This window comes from Cryptomeria japonica, chromosome 3 (assembly GCF_030272615.1).
Source record: "Cryptomeria japonica chromosome 3, Sugi_1.0, whole genome shotgun sequence".
In the NCBI taxonomy this organism is placed as follows: Eukaryota; Viridiplantae; Streptophyta; class Pinopsida; order Cupressales; family Cupressaceae; genus Cryptomeria; species Cryptomeria japonica.
This window is the reverse complement of record NC_081407.1, coordinates 212,645,432-212,667,172: the sequence shown is the minus strand read 5'-3', so window position 1 is coordinate 212,667,172 and position 21,741 is coordinate 212,645,432.

Sequence of the window (21,741 nt, the reverse complement as noted above, 5' to 3'; positions counted from 1 at the left end):
TCATTTAAAATCCATGGTGTGAGGTTTAAATTGGATGCGGGCCTCATAGCAATTGTAATAGGTATGCCCCACTTAGGTCTCAATTTTTTTAGAGATTTGAATGTTTCTAATAACACGGTTAAGCTTTTTCCACGCAAGGAGAAGGAGAGGGCAAAAATTGGTAAAGCAACGGGGGGTTATTATGATGCTTCCAACATTAAGAAAATTTGGGGCTGTGTGTTGAATGCTATCATGGAATACATTATAGTGGAGAGTCATTTTACTAGGGCCTACACATACCATTTTGTGTTGTTAAATTATTTCAAGCATGAGAAAAGGGTTTCCCTGCCCTACTACCTCTTCAGGTCTCTGTCAAGGTCTCTTAATAAGCACAACAAGAATCCTTTGAATCTGGTGCTTCATTGTGGCCTCATTTTGCTCATGTATGAGCACTGCAAAATCCTTGCTATCTAGGAAAATAAGAGATTGTCTGCGTCTCCAGGGAAAGGCAAGAGAAAGGTGGAGGAAGGCGGACCCAACAAGGAAGAGTCGACTCAGAGCAAAAAGAGAAAAAGTGCTACTGGGATGAAAATCCAAGAGGACAAGAATGATTCAGAGGATACCAGAAAATATGGTAGTGAGATGGAAACAAATGAGTCTGGAGGGGAGGAAAGTTGGAAAGATGAGGATGTGGGGGAAGAGGAAGGTGAAGCTAAGGACGTATCTGACCAAGATAGTCCTACTCACAGTGCTAGCTTAGGCAATGACAACAGACAGCCAATGGAGGAGAAGGATGATAAGATTAATGAGGAAAAAGAAATTGACATCGAGAAGGAGAAGAATAAGGATCCTGAGAAGGAAATTGTCAAGGAGAATCTGAGCAAGGATAAGGAGTGTGCTGGAGAAGGGTTATTTCTGGATAATCTAAAAAACCTAACTGAGGCTAGATTGGGTTTTGACAGGTGGACTTATGAATTTATAAAGAATCTAGAAAAAAATGGGAAGCAGTTGGAAGAGAAAAGGAAGGAAGATGAAAGATACCAGAAGTAATGGAAGTAGGACATGGAGGAAAAAGCTAAGAAGATGGAAGCTCAGATTGATAATCTGGAGGAAGGAAAAACTGCAATGAAAAACCTGTTGGGAATGATTCCAGATATCTTGACAGCTGTCACTAAGAACCTAGAGGAAATCTCTAAGGTCCTTGGAAGCTCCAACTCTCCCAAACCAGCCGTGGACCTTAACATTGATGAAGATGCAATCGAGACTGAGATTGTGGAAAGTACTCCTGGTGGAGCGGCAAAGAGAACAAGAGCAAGCATGAAGAAAGCTACTGTGGCCTCTTCTAAGGAAATCCCTAAACTTAGGGATAATATTAAAGAACTGTATGGGATTAGTGGAAACTTGGCTAATGCCCTGAAAAACATAAAGTAGTTCCTTTTCTATGCTTTGTCTATTTTGGTTGGCCGTTGTTGGTTTTGTAGGGCTTTTTTGCTGGATTTTGCTAGATGCTATGCTGGTTTTTCTGATGTATGTTCCTTCTTGTTTCTTAATGCTCTTTTTTCTTTAGGATTTATTGTAAAGGGTTTCAGGGCCCCTTCAAAACCTTCTTTTACCATAATCAAAAACTACCTTAGGGCAAGCACAAACAATCAAGTCCCTATCAATCATGCGGCTCCACTCACCATGTAGATGGAATCTTTAAAAATTATATACATGCCCACATCATCATCTCACACACCTACAACACCACCTCTCTAAATCAAGGAAGAAGGGTGTGGCAAAATTCTTATTCTAGGACATTACCAATTGGCCAATTGTCTTCTAGATCCTTTGGGAGAGCTTTACCAAATCTGGATAGTAAAAATAAAGGAAAAGAAATAGTCCTTTTCTTAGAATCACGTTCCTTCATAAGATGGGGGGAGATAAATGGAGAATCCTTAGAAGATGATGTCAACAGATGGCTCTATAAAGAAGAAGATGACCACTCAAATGCCAGATTCCCTTTAGATCAATATGAAAATAGATTCAAAATATTACAAAGACATGGTTATGATGGCACGAAATGATTAGGGGCACATGCTCAAGGCATTATAGAGCCTATATTACCATTAGAAAATCCAAAGAATTGGGGCTTGGGATATATTGGCCTAATAAGAGGAAGAAGAACATCTAGACCAAATACTCTAGTTTTTCAAAATTTACCAACAACAACGCCATTGATGAATGAGGATGAGGATATCAAGTCACCAAGCTAGACCAACCTATCAATGATTGCCTTTGCACCAACATCACATGTTAATACAATTATAGAAATAGGATTACACCAACAGATGAATTAAATACTTATTTGACACCATCATCATCAACTGACTCATCAAGGGAAATAGGTATAGCTCTAGTTGGTAATAATAATATCATATTGCCTTTGTCTCTCATTTGCACCTTGAATGAAATGTCTATCATAGAGGAAGGATCTACAAGTTAGGAAACTATCACGTTGTTCATCAATACTACAATAACTCCTCTTTCTCCAATTGAGGAAGTTGACGAACTCAATGAAGAAGGATTAGATAGGGAAACATACATTGGGAGTATACTTGATTCCCATGACTATGAATTTAAATCTCTTCATAGTTGTAGCACATACTCAACATATAGAACATATGAAAACCAGTCACTTGTTGATGATGGTATTGTTTATGAGGACAAACAAGTAGATCAAAGTTAGTCAAGTATGTTTATAATAATAGGATTTGCATGTTATCAACAACATCTCCTAATGAAGATAAAGACCTTTGTCTTATGTATCCTCACCTGATAGATTGGGGGCAAGAAGAGCAACCACATCTGGATTGGTTCAATAATGATGAGGCCATAACTGAGTTCTTGGGTGCTAGGGATGGATTTCCCTATGATGATCACAAAGCTGGTTTTTCTATAGATTTTGACAAAACAACATACTTTTGAGAAGCAAGCTCCTCCTCAAATCTAGAAGACTTGGATGAAATAGAAAATACAACTAGAAAAAAATTGGATGATCTTCCTATAGATCAAGAACAATCAACATTGCTAGTAGAAGAAACTGAAGAAATCAACATAGGAGATGCTGAGAATGTACATAAGATACACTTGGCTAAGTCTTTAAACCCCATGAAAAAAGAAATATTTATCCAATTTTGCAAGCAACACCCGATCAAATTTACTTGGTCATATGCAGATATACCAGGGATAGATCCAGAGTTAGTATAACATCACTTGCCCCTATTACCAGGAATCACACCAAACAAACAAAAACTTAGAAAGATGCATCCATAGATCACATTGCTAGTAAAGGTAGATTTGCAAAAACTATATGATGTGGGTTTCATTAGACCCATAGATTATGTGAAATGGATTTCAAACTTAGTACCAGTGAGTAAACCCACTAGGGGCATAAGAATCTATACTAACTTTAATGACCTAAATAAAGCCCGTCCTAAGGATGATTTTCCACTTCCCAATATAGATATGATTGTAGATCTAACTGCGGGAAATGAAATGCTATCACTCATAGGTGGTTTCTCTGGCTATAACCAAATTAGGATTATACCAGAAGACCAACATAAAATAAATTTCACTTGCCCTTTTAGAACATATTGTTGGAATGTGATGCCGTTTGGTCTCAAGAACACTAGTGCTACTTATCGGAGAGCAATGACCACCTTGTTTCATGACATGATACATAATATCATGGAAGATTATGTAGACAAATTATTGGCCAAATAAAAAACTAGGGATGATCACTTTGATGTTCTAGCCAAAATATTTGACAGGCTCGAACTATACAAAGTCCAACTCAATCCAAAAAAGTGTTTTCGATATCACATCTAGTAAGATTTTAGGATTAATTATATCCAACAGAGGCATTGAGATAGATCCTACAAAATTGAAAGCCATCTTGTAAATTCCAATGCCATCAACACTCAAACAATTAAGAAGTTTACAAGGAAGGTTACAATGTTAGATACATGGAGATATGATCCATGCACCTTCCTAGGACCTTCAACCAATTACATCACCATGGTCATTCTCACAATGGGGAACAGATCTTGTGGGAAAGATAAATCCTACCTCCTCCAATGGACACAAGTTCATACTCAGAACTATTGAATATTTCACTAAATGGGTTGACGCAACCCCTCTAACTTACACCACAAGAAAATAGATAGCTAAATTTATTTTGAATTATATCATTTATAGATATGGAGTCCCCATGTGCATCGTTACACATAATGAGCGACCATTCAAAAACTAATAAGTGAGTGAACTATGCAACCAATTCCACATCCAACAACATTTTGTAACTCCTTATTATCCCCAAAGAAACGACCAAATAGAGGCAACTAATAAAATGATCTTGAAAATATTAAAGAAATTTGTTAATGAAGTAGGACAAGATTGACATATTCAGTTAAATCTGACACTCTGGGCTTATCGAATAGGTGTACACACATCTACAAGTACTACATCATACTCTTTAGTATATGATTCGGAAGCCATTTTGGCTATTGAGGTAGAATTTCCATCAGTAAGAGTCTCCCTGAAGCACATTATATCAAAAGAAGACTATAGAGTTACACGTTTGCAATAATTAGAACTATTAGATGAAACACAAACAAAACAATCTAAATCACTTGTAGGGCTACCAGAACGTATTGAGATGGAGCTATAATAAAAGAGTAAGACCACACTACTTTGAGGTAGGAGATATAGCTCTTAAATACAATAAAATGAACCTAGGAGAACAAGAAAAACTAGGAAAGTTCGAACCTAACTGGTTAGGTCCTTTTGTGATAACAAGGGTCGTTGGAAATGGTGTGTATGATTTGACCACAAATGAGGGAGATCCACTCCCTAATCCTATGAATAACATGCACCTTAAATGATATTACATCTAAGGGTTGGGTTAGTTTTAGATTTTACTTTCTGCATTGCATATCATTTCCTTAAAAGCACTACATTGCATATAGTTTGTTTTTAAGCATATCATATTCACAAATTTCATAACATCTAATCTCTACATTCACATATAGTTGCACAATAAAGCAAGGATATTGTCTTAGTTGTTCACCTATTTGTACTGAAAGGAGCGACAATCATCTCATTTCTTAGATACTTGCAAATGAAATTTTTGAGTCCTAAATCATTCATCTTCAACGTCACCTTGTGATTGAGCTTTATATATGGTTGGGTAGAAGTTTCACTATTGAGCCTTGTTACTTGAAGTCTATCAATTGCTATATCTCACACATTAATCATTTGCTCTAAGTCATTATAGATACCTAGTTCATCACGTGGCTAGTGAAAAATCCAAAATTCTACTTCAACACCGCTGTAATCATCACACCCATGTAGGTTTTATTACTTACAAGTCAAGGCAAGAATATAAAAGAAGAAAGAGCTATGCCAAATTAAAATATCAAGGCAAAAAAGAAAAGATATATAACAGAAATTTCATGCATACGAATGCAATAAAAGCTTGACTATGGGAACATGCAGATAAATCCATTAGGGCTATGAACGCCTATTGGCAATGGAGCAATATTCAAGAGATTACAATGTATAACCTTGTTGAGGCTATAGATGTCTGACTAGTAGCGAGGCTCTATCCAAGATGCTTTTGAAGTTAGAAGAACTCACGTAGCTAGTCATATAGGATTCTAAGGGTCTCTAATGATTATAAGAGTTAGAATTAATTTGATTGCACACACATAAGAAAAAGAAGATCAAAAGTTTCAGGAATCGGTGGGGAAACTTTTTGTGTCTCCATTCATAAATCCTAGTTACATAGTGTGTTAAGTTGGATGGTCCAAAGTCTTTTGGGAATGGATTGAACTCCTATCTCTGAAATATTTTGAACCTTTGATTCACATTAAGTGCATTACCGAATGATAAGCGCATACAATCATCCTTGTTCAAAATAGGAAATGCATCCTCATCTTGCATCATGGATTAACATAGTTTCATATCAAAAATTTCATTGTCTCCACATGCATTATGTAGATCATCACATCACAATAGGTCTGCATATTGAGGGCATAGCTAGAAAAATCTAAAAATTGATCCTAAAAAAGCCCTAAAAATCCAAAAACATTAGAAAACCTAAAAAACCAAAAACATGGAGAAAACAACAAAAATCAAACAAAAACATTCAAATACGATCTTGAAAAAATCCAAAAGCATCGAAAAAGCTTTGAAAAAGAACTAAAAATAAAAAATAATCAAAAACTTGCAATAATATGTCTCGCAAGAAACAAACACCCTAGCAGATATCCAACAAACGCTTCACATGAAGTTCACAAAGGATAAAACTATCTAATCAAAATTTGCAATCAATATGATCAAACTGTCTTTATCAATCGTATCAACTATCCATATCAAGTGATCATTATCTTGTCTTAAACAAAAGAAGGATACACTCGAAATCAGACAGGCCAGTCTTAAATGGGGTCCACACTTTTTGAGACCAGACATTATCAACCATCACATCAAGCAACCAAAGATGAAGACACAAATCAACATGGCTACTGGATTTTTTCCCACTTGGTCTTTATCTTTTATCAATTGGTGATAAATCATGTTGCTATTCTACTCAAGGATGTCCACAAGTGACTAGAGGAGCCGTGATGGGCATGATCTTTTTCTTTGTTTGTTGTTTGTGGTGTGAACTGATGAAGTTAGAAGGCAATAGTTCCAATGGGTGTCTAAGTTGGTACGTTTATTCGGTAAATATCTCATGCAAAATATCATGAATAGTTATTCTTGTGACTATCACACATACCTCGACCCTTGGTGCTATTCCCAAAATGGAGGGGTTCAATCCTTGTCTGCTACATGTTTGTTTCTACAATGAGATATGTTTACATCTTGGTTCCTTATACCATGGTGTGTAAAGCTCCATTGTTACATAATAAGGCTCAGTGATGAATATATATTTCACTATGAATAAAGACACAAAAGTTCATGTATCCATCATCAATCTTTCCATTTCATTTTCTCAACTTATTTTGCTGATTCTATCTCATGATCATTCTCTCATCAAACATCTCTTCTCAAATCAATTCTGTCATTCAATTATCTATCATGTTCTTTCATCAATTCTCTCTAATTTTTTTATTCTTACTAACATTTCTTCAACTTACTAACATAATCGTTAAATTGGTCTCAATTAACAAATTTTTTGACCAAATTTCAGAGGGGGCATATTTACACCCTAAGTGTCACCGGGGTTAAATTTTTTTATTTTCTTTGAAACAACGTCTTTCTGACATTATCTCAAAGAGGGGAAAATGTAGACACCTAAAAATATCTCATTAATCATACACTAATTATTCATCCTTGTTAGTTGAATATTTTTTTTTAATTTTTTAATCAAGTTGATTAATCTTATTCTTTTGAACTAATTTAATCATCACCCTTTACATTTCTAATAATTCAGTTTCCATCCCTTCATTATTCATCATTCAACCCTTTCTCAAATATTAATTATTTAAATAATTACAATTTTAATTTCTTAATTAAATAATCTTTATTTTTTAATTATTTCCATTTATAATGATTAAATAATTTTATTTAAGTTATGTCATTAATTAATTCATTCTCGAAATCCCAAAATTCTGATTTCATTTAATTTCATCTAATTTCAATTCTCCAAATTCAAATTCTCCCAAATTCCGATTTCATCAAATTTCAAGTTAATGTGCATTTCAATTTCATCATTTGAAAATCAAAATGAAAATGAATTTCAATTCAAAAGTCCTACAACACGTTGAAAATCTTGATCGATCAATCAAATCAGTTAACTAACCAGTTAACTCAATTAACTCTTCAATCTCCACTTTTAACTCCCAATCACCTTTTTCTAACAAATCAATCACTTCAGTCGTCTCCCTTGTCAATTCAGTTAACCAGCTAATTTATCTAGTTATCAATCCAATGAATTGAGTTATCTCTCCAATCTATCTACTTAACATATCAATTAAAAGAAGTTAACAAATCAATCAAATTAGTTTAACTCTCAATCAACACTTGAATTCTATTTCTCATCACTTTCTCTAAAAAAATCTATAAAAGCAACACCATTTTCCATTTTCTCACAGTCACGATCTTTGAAATTATTGTGTCTAACCTATGCAAGAATCCTAGTGCAATATCTGAGAGCCACACACAACATAATATTGGAGAAGGACAATGAAATATATGATGCAAAATAGGGAGTTTTCATTAATTTAATTGTTCAATTTTCATCTATTTCATTGATTTATGTTTAGGATTGGCTTGATTAGTTAAGGAATTCACAATTTTCCTTTTATTCTAATTAGCTTTGATTTTCCCTATTGATTTTAGACATGAAAACAAATATTTTTTCATAATTTTTTGTTGCACATATTTTTTTAGTTAGAGTAATTGTAATTTGGATAGAGGTGTATGACATCATGCATAACATTTTTTTAATGCATTTGAATTAACTTCTTATTTTTTTAGTAGGCATAATTTCTTCTTTTTGTATTCAAATGAGCTTATCAATACTTAGGGAAAATATATTTTTTACATTTTTTTTCTCTATTTTCCTATTTTCCATATGTGTGAAACAAAGTCCTTTTAATGTTCAATGAAAAACCTACATTCGTAAGAAATAAAAAATAATTATGCTAATGAAATTAAATATATTCAAAATTATTTTTGGAAAGCTTATATTAAGGACTACATACTTAAAAAAAATCTAAATGAATTCATTTGACCCCCCAAAAGCTAACGTAAAAGTGGTTTTTGTCAACATTTTGATAGGTGCAAAGGAGACTCCATTGCAGGTATAATCTAAGAGTATAAAGGTTCTATCAAAGGGATTTTGATCTAAGAGGCTTTGATCGAACCCTCTTCAATAAATTTCTTCAAATGGGACCTCTCAAGGCTTCAATAATTATATTTTCTAAAAAATATGTGATTTCAGTGAAAACCATTATGTACCAAAATGTGTAACCCAATATTGTGGGATCACCAAAATTTAGTATGTTGCTTCTTACTCTGCCAACAAATGGGTACAAAACCAAGATGAAAGTTGTAGCCAGAAGTGGACTTACAATCATCAAGATTTCGAATCCAAACAAAGTCTATGTATCCAACCAAGACAACTTTTGTACCTACTGCATAGTGAATCACAAAGTGATGTGTACTCTGTATGTAGAGAAAGATGCATTTGTTAGCTTTCTAATGAGGTTCATGTGGTTCATGCATAAAGCACATGAAACCAAACCAACCACAAAGAAAATATCAAGGCACATGCGAGTCAAGTAGATGAGACTCCCAACAAGCTAATGATACAAAGTGGCATCAATAAGTGAAGTGGAAAACTTAGCCTCAAGCTTGACTCCTTAAAGAAAGGGAGTCAACGTAGGCTTAAAATCAACCATGTGGAATCGAGAAAGAAGATCAAGAGCATACTTGGGTTGAGAAAGAGTGATGATGAATAGCCCTCCTTGTTACCTACCAAACACCTCCAAATGTATGACACTGACCCCTCAACACATGAATGGGATCCTATCAAGGCAAGGCTCTACAACTTTAGTACAATCTTCTCAACATCTCTAAGACCCTCTCTTACTCAACTAGGGGTATCTTGCTACAACACACTCCATGGTACCTCCAAGGGTTACAAATCATTTCCACACCAGTTTTGGGTCATACAAAACTCCCCAAGTTCAAACAAGGCACCGGTGGTAAGAGTTCATACCCATTCCTTAAGAAACTCCCTTAATTAGGCCTAGTCGCTTGTAGCCCTATTTAGTGGGTAAAGGGACCATAAGTTCAGAATTTTGCAAACACCTGGGTAAATAAATTATGGATTTAGACACCCTTTTGGAAGTTATACAAGTATTTAAAAGGAAGGGTCAAGGTCTGGAAAATAAAGGTCTTTGCCGATAGGAATTTAACTATCTTAGAAGGGCTAATTAAGTCTCTTTTGTGAAGCAACTATGCTCTGATGAATGAAATGATGGTTTATAATTCCATGGGAATGTTGGTAAAAATAAATCAATAGGGATTCTAGGGTTACACACCTGGAAGCATCGCCATTTGCACACAAGGTGATTTTGTTTGTTCAAGGTCTAGGTAGCCACATAGAGATGTCTACCTAGGGTCGCTTCAAACACTTATCTCCCTTGCTCCTCTTGCAAAACCCTCCTATAAATCTAAAATAAATTGACCATACTTTCCTTTCACCAAATCCCATGAACCTCAGATTGGTAAAGTGCAAGATATGGCCATGAATGAGGAAAAACCCAAGGTAAACCCTAGTTTTCTGGGTACCTACAAAAAAACTTCAATATCAGGAGCAACACACACAATCAAGTCTCCAAATAAAAACCAAAAAAGAGTCAACTCTACTCTAAAATAAATTCACATCATTTGGAATGGATCCCAATCCATACATAATTGTACCACGGACCAAAGCTCCAGAATTGTAGGAAAACTCATAATTTTATTGGTTTGTTTGCATCAAAACTCTTCTCCGTACCATCACCCCCTTGGAAATTAGATCCTCGAGGTGTATAAACCATTCCTCAACTTCTCTCAACCAAAAATAAAGAGTTTAGAGCCATTGGAGAAGTTTCAAATTACAAAAATGCAAAAAGTACATAAAAGTTGCTCATGACAACTTTTGACAACTTTTGCAAAAGTTGTCAAAATGTCATCTTTCACCTCCTAATGCCTTGGGTCAAGTTCAAACCCTCCTAAAAAATCTTAAAACACTTAAAACCAACACATTGGATCCCTATTCTCCAAAAGTCCTAATTGGCTCATAAAAATGCCAAAATAGGAGTTTGGCTCACAAGATGGGATTCATTATTACAAACATATAATGCATGATTGAAAACCTATATAAAACATCCTAAAGAAATTATTAATTCCTTATCCTCCCTTATTGAAGTCTATCATGTCATCTTGAAGGGTTTGATGAGGTGCTCCTGCACTATACTCTCTGGAAGAAGAAATCTCATCCACTTGAGATGAGAGTCTGTAGGTCTACACCATGATCTTTGATCTGTTGCTCTGTCATCCAGACTGCTTCAGTATCAGGTTGTCCTTTCCAAGCCACTAAATAGTCCATGTAAAATTTATTCCTGGTTTTCTTGGCAATCTTAGTATCTAGAACCTTATGCAACTTTGGTAGTGCATATTTAGGAATGTCATCATCAGCAATATCCTGCATTATGTCTTCACCCACATCAACACTACACTTATAAAGAGTTAAGTCACAAACATTAAAAATAGGTGACAAACCAAGATTAGATGGTAGTTGAAGTTCATAGACATTTGAACCACATTTCTTCAAGATTTGGCAGGGGCCAATCTTTCTTTGCATCAGCTTTGTGTATCTTCCTTTTGGAAGTCTTTCCTTCTTCAAGTGAACCCACACCAAGTCTTCTACATCAAATTGAAAATCTCTCTTCTTTTTGTCAGCATGAGCTTTATATCTTTCTGCAGATTGTTGAAGACGAGCCTTCACTTGGTCATGGATCTCTTGTATAGCAGTAGAAAAGTTTTCTCCATTTGCACTAATGGGTTCTCCTTGAGGTATCTCTCTAAACTCCAACACACCCCTTGGGTGGATGCCATAGACAATTTGAAAAGGTGACTTACCGGTACTCCTATTCACTGTGTCATTATAGGAGAATTCTGCCTGAGACAGTATACTATCCCACCTTTCTCCATGCTGTCTAGTCAAACACCTTAAGAGATTCCCTAGTGATCTGTTTACAACTTCAGTTTGACCATCTGTTTGGGGATGGTAGGCTAAGGAGAAGGATAAATTTGTACCAAGTTTCTTCCAAAGGGTCCTCCAAAAGTGACCAACAAATTTTACATCCCTATTAGAGACTATGGTCAAAGGTAAGCCATGTATCTAGACAATCTCCTTAAAGAACAAATCTGCTACATAAGAAGCATCACAAGTTGTTTTGCATGGTGAGAAATGTGCCATCTTACTGAACCTATCCACCACTACAAAAACACTATCATATCCTTTCCTTGTCCTAGGCAATGTTGGCATTTTTGATCTTTATGATGTGATTGTCATTGATGGACACACACTTGCATTGAGATCACTTTTGTATGTATTTGTTAAAGCTCAACCGGTACATGTTCCAACTTGTATGAAGCATTATAGTCCATAGACTATTGGTGTTTTGCAGAAAGTGTTTACTGATTTGAAGTGACATGTTAACCCCAAGCGGTTTGAGGTCTCAAGCGGTACAAAGGATCAAAGTGGTAGAACACATATTTCCTAGTCTTCATTTTGTCAAACCGGCAACCGACATTTTGTATGAACTGGTAATACTCTGTGGTGAGTTACCAACCGGCATTTTGTGATGAGTTACCATCCATTGATTGTTTGATGGCACTGACACTTTAACGGTGATTTTTGTGTCGTGTTACCAAGTATGTCCAAGTTCATTGAACCTAGGGAATTGGATTGTAATCCTATTGGACCGACATGAAATCAGATTTCTTTATAAGGACATCATGTCTAGGGTTTTAAGTTGTTGTTGTTGCTGATGGTGAAGTTGATATTGTTGCTAGGGTTTAAGGTGGTTGAGGAGTTAGAGAGAGTATGAATGCGTAGAAGACTTAATTAATTCTATAATGCATTAGAAAAGAGCTATCAAGGATCTAATCAAGCAATCTGTTCTATTTGCTAGATCACTCACTTGTTGATTACTCACATCTTTGACAAGTCTATAGCCCTTAACCGGGTAGGCCCAAAAGCCTTTTGTAAATCCTCTAACAAGGTGGTTCACATCTATGGATCTAAAATCCTCTAGCAAGGTAGTCTTTAATTGGACTTATCTCTTAATAGAGATTGAGATTCCTAACAGGATCTGTTCTGGTAAAGAACATTGTAAGACCTTAACCGGTCTGACCTTAACTAGTCTGGTTCCTATTCTGCAGATAGTTGCTTGTGAGTTCCATCTCACCGTGGTTTTTCCCATTTGGGTTTCCATGTCAAAATCTCATGTGTTATGGTGTTTGTGATTTTGTGGGTGAATGCATTATTTGCTATTTGGTTTGCATGCGTGCTAACCGGTTTGTCTGCTAAACTATTTTATCGGTTTTCTGTTAGTCCTGCAAAGTGTTTAAGTGCAAAGATTTTTGGCATACTAATTCACCCCCCCCTCTTAGTATTCATCAATTGGTATCAGAGCCTACCTTTCTATAAGTTTAACCACTTGGAAAGAGATATGGGGGAATACACATTGAGGGAACTTACTCATCAACTCACTCAGTCTGAGCAAGCCTATGATGATCTTATGGTCAAATACAAGGCATCTCAAGAAAAAAGGAGAGAACATGCAGAAAAGCTAATGGAGCTATCTAAAAATAGTTCCTCTGATGAAGCGAACATGGAAGACCTAATTCAAGAAGTAGAAAAGCTGAATGAATCTAATTCCAACTTGAGAAAAGAATTGGAAGGACTAACTATTCGAATGTGCCAAGAGCTTGAGAACCGGAGGAAAGCTGAAGATCTAGTCAAAGACAAAGATCATGAAAACTCCAAGCTGAAGCAAGAGATCAGTGCCCTAACTACTTAACTCCATGTGAGCAAAGTGGAAAAGGAAGACATGCAAGGAGAACTGAACATTGCCATCCCTGAGAATGAAAAACTGATGGAAACAAATGCTGCTATTTCCAAAGAACTCTCTGAGTCAAAGGAAATACTTGCTAAGTTCAACAAGAGTACTGTCAAGCTAGAGCAAAAGGTTGAATCTGCCAAACCGGCAAAGAATACAAATGGACTTGGTTATTCCAGTCATGAGGAAGGTGAGACCTCTGGTAAAAATGCTAGAACATCAAAGAGTCAATTGACATCAAAGGAAAAAGGTAAGAAAATGTTTAAACCTGTTTTCTTTAACTGTCTTAAAGAAGGACACACTGCCAATGTGTGTAGGAGTAAGGCTTACAATAATTTTCCCTATTTTCTAAATGATAAGCCTAGATCCTATAAATTCAATGGTAACTGTTATGCATGCAAAAAGTTTGGGCATAGAGCATTTGAATGTAGGTTTGTTATGAATAACACTAGAAGATATCCTCAGAGGACCCAAGGAGTTGGTCCTAAACCTTTTGTGAACTAGAATCACAACCAGTTTAATACCTTCAATCATCAGCCAAGAAGTTGTGGCTATCAAGCAGCAACTAGATGGAGAGAAAACTATTGGATTTGTCATGGCCATGGTCACACTGCTGCAACATGCAGAAGAAAGAATGGAAACACGAACAATGGACCCTGGAGAGCACCTGGATTGGTCTGCTATCACTGCAACAAACCGGGTCACATTGCCAGATTCTATAGATCAAGAAAGAGTATATCAGATGATATACCGCTCAACTTGGAAGGAAAGATTGATGTTGACACTATTCAAGTAGATATGAACAAGACCTCGAAGAAGAAACCAACGGTGTTACTAGAGGATTTGGTTTCTGCACCTAGTGTGGAAATCATGGAACTGACAAACTAAGCTTCAAAAAAGCTTAGGGAGAGCAAACGGTGAAATGTTTTGAACCCCTAGTTTACACCAGTAAAAGACCTTAACCGGTATGCGATACCTGTCAATAGGCAGAAGACCAGAAATGGTAAAAGACAAATTAGGGTTTACACCCTAATGGTGGAGCATTAATTGTGGTAGGTGAGGAATATGTTTAAAATGATTTTTCAAATCATTTCACTATCAGTTTTCGAAGCAAAGGAGGTTTTCAAGTGCAAAGCGATGACAAAGTGATTTGTGCTATGATTATGAGAATTTAAGGAACCTTGAAGGAGATTCAAATTCAAATTGCAAACGGTAAAGTGAATAACGCAAAGCGGTGATTCTGCAACCAACAGAGTGTGAGGTGGAGAAGAATCTGAAAGCCCTAAATTCATGATTTTCAAAAGGTATTTTTTGAGTTTTCAGTTTCTATCATGGCTTCTGCATCCCATACTAGCTCTAGAACATTTGTAGATTCAACAAGCTTTATTCAATGCAAGTCTAGATATAATGCCCTATCACAAGTTCCAATTGGTGTGATAGTAGAAGAGGGAATCTCAGATTACATATATTGTAAAATCGAAGACCTAGGGTCTCTAGCAATTCACTCGCAGCTAGGTTTATTTTGTGGACAAGATAAAAAGATCAAACCAGAGTATAGTATCTTGGAGAAGAAGAAGCTCCGCAATGCTATTTATTTCCTGGAGGATTTCATAGATGATCACATTAGGATCATCCTGAGCAGAGTTCATGGTGACAAGATGTACCTGGAAAGAACACATGATATAACACCACAAGAAATTCATGCCGTCATCGATTTCTGCAATACAAAGGAAGTGCTAGCCCTAAGGACGGTAAGCAAAACTGAAATGTCCAAGCTCACCGGTTCAGTGAAAGACTCATGAGGTATGACCATAAATTCTATCAAGGACGATCTGGTGAAATATGCATGTATGTTGATTGGATACCGGACATTCTCAGCCAACATAATTAACTCTATATCTACTGCAGTGGTAAATGCTACTTATCAGATGATCAAGGAGGATGCATCATTTTCCCTATGCATCGGTATGCAAAGGCAACTTCTATTGAATCTTAAATCGATCAAACAAGATAATGCATTGAGATTCAAGTTTGGACAACTACTGGTTGGGCTATTCTTTTACTTCCAAGACTACTTTCTAGGAGTAGGTGATGTCCAGTGGTCTACTGACCAACCTATAACCAAGCAAATCAAGGAAAGCATTCAAGTAGTTGGAACCGGTTACCCTGAAGTTCTGACCAAGTAGTTTGATGAGTTCATATGCAAAATGAGTCAGAGGGTGAGAATATCAGGTGATATTGTTAAGAAAGATGAAGATGATATCTGTTTCACCATTAAAGTGGATCAATGCATAATGGATGCTGTTGAGCCCAGACAGGAGGAAGTGGAGCCTATGGGCTATGAGGTAATGAATGATATGCTGGAAGGATATGCCTCTACCCTTATTGCCTCATCGCTTGATCCAAAGGCAAAAAGAACTGACACCTACCTAGAAAGGATAACACCGGTTGAGGAACCCTCAACACAGAAAGGAAAAGAACCTTCAGTGAAGAAGGCAAAAGAAGTGCCTTCAACATCAGCACTGGCTACTACAACCAGTCCTATAGTGACCAAGCAGTCACTGGCTAAAAAGAAACCTAAAGCGGCACCTACTAAAGTGTTCGAGAGAAAGAGGAAGACAAGGAATACCTCTCCAGACTCAGAAGAAACTGTGTCAAGCAAAGAAAAAGACAAAGAATGAACCGGCATGATCAGCACCGATAAATATTGACATCTCCTCCTACAAACCTTTGACACATTGTCAAAGAACTATCAAAAACATTAGGAGAAAAGTGTTAAATGATTTAATTGACTGTTTTGATGACTTTAATGATGATGAAAAGGAAGCGGTTGAAAAAGAAATAATTCAGTATTTATGTGTTAATGACCAGTCGCCTTCAAAAATTAGATCTGAGACACCAAATTCTTTGTATAAATCCTTAGACAATAAATGACGCATTGCCATAGAGCAGGAACAGGAAATGAGAGAAAAAGTTTTTACTGAACACTTTCCTGATGTATCAAATTCAGAACTATTTGAAGTAATGAATAAATACAAAGGCCTCTTATTCATGAGAAGAAAAAGACTCCTGTTACTTGAAGGGAAGGGTAAAGAAGTACTCAAGAATATACACACCCTTGCTCTAGAATCCCTGAAGATGCATCGAGTGGCTGAAGCCAACAACAAGGCTGAGCAAGAACCGGTAATAACTAAACTGGATGAAGTGTTTGATGATGAAGGAAATCTGGTTGCTGAACCGATCGACACTATTGATGCCGATGCTCTAGATGGAGAAGATGCTTCTTAGGGTACACCATCGGTAGTTACAGGACAAGAGAAGTAGGCAAAAAATGAAGTAAAGCTAAAGGAAACAAAGGACAAAAAGGAGGAAGCAAAGATGCAAGCCGAGGAGAAATAAGATGAAGAGGAGAAGAAGAAGAAAGATGAAGAGGAGAAGAAGAAGAAAGATGAAAAGGAGAAGAAGAAGAAGGATGAAGCGGAGAAGAAGAAAAAGGAAGAAGATGAGGAGAAATGGAAACAAGAAGAAAAGAGAAAAGAAGAAGAAAAGAAAAGAAAAGAAGAGGAAGAAGAGAAAAAGAAACAAGAAGATGCAAGGAAGAAGAAAGAGGAAGAGGATGAGAAAAAGAGAAAGGAAGAGGAGAAGTGAAAGGAAGCAGAAAAGAAGAAGGAAGAGGAAGATAAGGAAGAGGAGAAGTGGAAGGAAACAAAGAAAAGGAAGAAGGAAGAGGAAGAGAAGGAAGAGGAAAAGAGAAGAGAAGTGGCAAGGAAGAAAATAGAGGAGGACAAGGCAGGAGAAGTGGCAAAGAGCACACAGATGGAGACACCTAAGGCAACCGGTAGTCAAGCCAAACCGACTAACCTCACCAGTCCCATTGACCTCCAGTCCGCAAGTGAAATGGAGCTACTGTAGAGCATCAAGGTTTCTCAAGAACGCCTTGAGGTGTTAGGAGGAAGAAGGAGGAAGATGTGATCCAAGCTATGACAAACACTCTTACTAGTTTGTTACCAAGTACAAACCTTCCTAGTACCGACTCATCATTGGCACAACTAAAGCTCCTATGCACAGTAGTAGATGATCAAGTGCAGAGCTTAGAAGAGGTAGCAGAGGCAAATGCTAAGAAAGAGAATCAAAAGGCTCTAAATATTGCTCTGGTGAAGAAGTTAAATGGGCTTCGGACTTAACTCCAAAAATCACAAAAGGATCTAAGGGACGCTCTGGATGAGGGGAATCTTCTACTCAGCAAGATTTGCCAACCCCATCTGTTCTGTGATGATGTGCTTGTACATAAGCAAAAGCTTTAATCTAACTTGCAGTCCTACATGAGCACATTCAAGCCACCTTATGACTCCTTTACAACCTATGGGCAAATTGTTCACCAGTTTCACATCCAAACAGCAAAAATGGAGCATGAGATCAGCACCCGGTCTTGAGATTTGCAGGAGCTACAACTAGTTCTACTCCCACGTCTGCAAATTCTTCAGAAGTGCTATCTAAATCTGGATGCCTTAATAGTGACACAGGAGATGAGCACAATTGATGCCATGGAAGAACAGGTCTCCCAGATGCAGACAGAGAAAGAAGTAGCCACCTCCCTACTTGAGTCCTGGTCTTTATCTATGAAACAATTCTTGTAGGACTTTAAATCTATTTTTGACAAGATTTATTCCTTATTGTCATAACCTTTTATTATTTCAATACCACATGAAAATAGGGGTTGTTCAGCTGTACTTTGTCATTGTTGGCAAAGGGGTAGAAGTATTCTAAGGAGGAGAAGTATCTGGTATTTAAAATTTTGATGTATGCTCTGATATCTCTATGTGCAAAATAGTTATACATTGTATTGTTAAAGGGATAGTGTATATGCTTAGGGGGAGCAATTTTTCGAATGGCATGATTTTGTTGTAAAACACTTAGATGTCAAAATTTTATTTTCCTAAGTGTTGCCATCAATGCCAAAGGGGGAGATTGTTGGCATTTTTTATGTTTATGATGTGATTGTCATTGATGGACACACACTTGCATTGAGATCACTTTTGTATGTATTTGTTAAAGCTCAACCGGTACATGTTCCAACCGATATGAAGCATTATAGTCCTTAGACTATTGGTGTTTTGCAGAAAGTGTTTACTGATCTGAAGTGGCATGTTAACCCCAAGTGGTTCGAGGATCTCAAGCGGTACGAAGGATCAAAGCAGCAGAACACATATTTCCTAGTCTTCATTTTGTCAAACCGGCAACCGACATTTTGTATGAACTGGTAATACTCTATGATGAGTTACCAACCAACATTTTGTGATGAGTTACCATCCATCGATTGTTTGACGGTGCTGACACTTTAATGATGCTTTTTGTGTCGTGTTACCAAGTATGTCCAGGTTCATTGAACCTAGGGAATTGGATTGTAATCCTATTGGACCGACATGAAATCAGATTCCTTTATAAGGACATCATGTCTAGGGTTTTAGGTTGTTGTTGTTGATGATGGTGAAGTTGATATTGTTGCTATGGTTGAAGGTGGTTGAGGAGTCAAAGAGAGTATAAATGTGTAGAAGACTGAAGTAATGCTCAAATGCATTAGAAAACAACTATCAAGGATCTAATCAAACAATCTATGCTATTTGCTAGATCACTCACTTGTTGATTACTCACATCTTCGACAAGTCTATAGCCCTTAACTAGGTAGGCCCAAAAGGATTTTGTAAATGCTCTAACAAGGTGGTTCACATCTGTGGATCTAAAATCCTCTAGCAAGGTAGTCTTTAATCAAACTTATCTCCTAACAGAGATTGAGATTCCTAACAAGATCTATTTTGGTAAAGAATATTGTAAGACCTTAACCGGTCTGGTTCCTATTCTGTAGATAGTTACTTGTGAGTTCCATCTCACCGTGGTTTTTCCCATTTGGGTTTCCATGTCAAAATCTCATGTGCTATGGTGTTTGTGCTTTTGTGGGTGAATGCATTATTTACTATTTGGTTTGCATGTGTGCTAACCGATTTGTCTGCTAAACTATTTTACCGGTTTTCTGTTAGTCTTGCAAAGTGTTTAAGTGCAAAGATTTTTGGCATACTAATTCACTCCCCCCTCTTAGTATTCATCAGGAAATCCTAAAAAAAAATCCATACTTATGCTTTCCCATGGTCTTGAAGGTATGGATAAAGGTTGGTATAAACCTGCATTGGTGGACTTTCCTTTTGCCTTTTGGCAGATTACAGATGTCTCCACAAGTCTCCTAACATTTGTCTGTTGTTTGGGCCAAAAATAGTGTCTTTTTACCAAATCTAATGTCTTGTCAAGACCAAAATGTCTTGCCATTTCTCCACAATGTTTTTCCTTAATGATATTTAATCTCATAGAGCATTTGGGTATGCATAGTTGTGCACCCTTAAACAAGAATCCATTTTGAATCAAAAATTCAGAATACTCAACATGAAACCGTTCATCAAATGAAGTACATACCTTGTAGGCCTCTCCAAAATCTTCATCATCTTCATACATGGTTTTCAAAGAGTCTATTCCAACACTCTCCAACTGAATTTGATTTGCAGTTAGGACTCTTCTACTCAAAGCATCTGCCACCTTATTCTTGACTCCTTTCTTGTGCTTAAGAATGAAAGTGAAATCTTGTAGGGTTTATACCCATTTCGTGTGCCGGTGATTCAACTTTTCTTGACTGTTTATGAAGCTAAGGGCCTGATTGTCTATGAAAAATATGAATTCTTTTGGTAGCAAGTAGTGTCTCCATTTTTTCAATGATTGGACTAGAGCATATATCTCTAGGTCATAAGATGAGTATCTTCTCTTTGCTTCATTCAACTTCTCATTGAAGAAAGAAATTGGTATTCCTTCTTGACTGAAAACTACTCCAATGGCCATGTGAATAGCATCACATTCTACTTGAAAGATCTTGTTGAAGTCAGGTAGTGAAAGGACCGATTGTTCTACAACTTTTCTCTTCAATGTTTCAAAAGAGTTATTTGCTTCTTCTGTCCAACTAAATCTGCACTTTTGTCCTCCCTTTATTGTGTTAAGCATAGGGGCACAGATATGACTAAAGCCTCTTATAAACTTCATATAGAAGGTAGCTAAGCCATGGAAACTCCTAACATCATTCATTGTCCTAGGTGTAGGCCAAGACAATATGGCACTCACCTTTTCTTGATCCATTTTCAATTCACCAAATGAGATCACAAATCCCAAGTAAATGATCTCTTCCTACATAAAGAAACACTTTTCCAAGTTGATCATTAATTGTTCTTCATATAATCTCCTTAGGACCAAGTCTACATGCTTTAGATGTTCTCATTTGGTTTGAATGAAAACTAGAATGTCATCTAGGTAGACTATAACAAAATTCCCTATGAAATCCCTCAAGACTTCATTCATTAACCTCATAAAGGTACTAGGTGCATTGGATAAGACAAAGGGCATGACTTTCCACTCATATAATCCCTCATTTTTCTTTAAAGGCAATTTTCCATTCATTTGTCGGCCTAATCCTAATATGATGATAGCCACTTTTTAAATCAATTTTTGTAAAATATCTAGCACCCCCCAAACAATCTAACAAATCCTCAATCCTAGGCATGAGAAACCTATACCTAATAGTAATATTGTTGATAGATCTTGAATTGGTGCAAAGCCTCCAAGTGCCCTCCTTTTTGGGTGCCAAGACTATAGGGACTGCACATGGGCTCAAACTTTTTCCAACCAATCCAGATTCTAACAATTCTTCAACCTGTTTTTCCATCTCAACATTCTGATCCGGTGTGAGCTTGTATGCTACTTTATTAGGCAATGTGGATCTAGGTATAAGGTCTATACAATGGTTTATGTCCCTCATGGGAGGTAGTGACCTTGGCTTGCCATCAAAGATGACACCCTTGTATTTGTCTAGTAGCTGCTGCACTATAGGGTCAATCAATCTCAATCTATCCTCTTTCTTATCCTCTGACCTCTCCACTTTTGATACTGTTGGAATAGGGTTAAGGGCATAACATACCATTCCTTCATTTTCCATGTTCTTCATGAAATGCTTCCCTCCTAATATCAACACCTTGGCTTCCTTTTGTTTGGTTTCCTCCTCACTCTC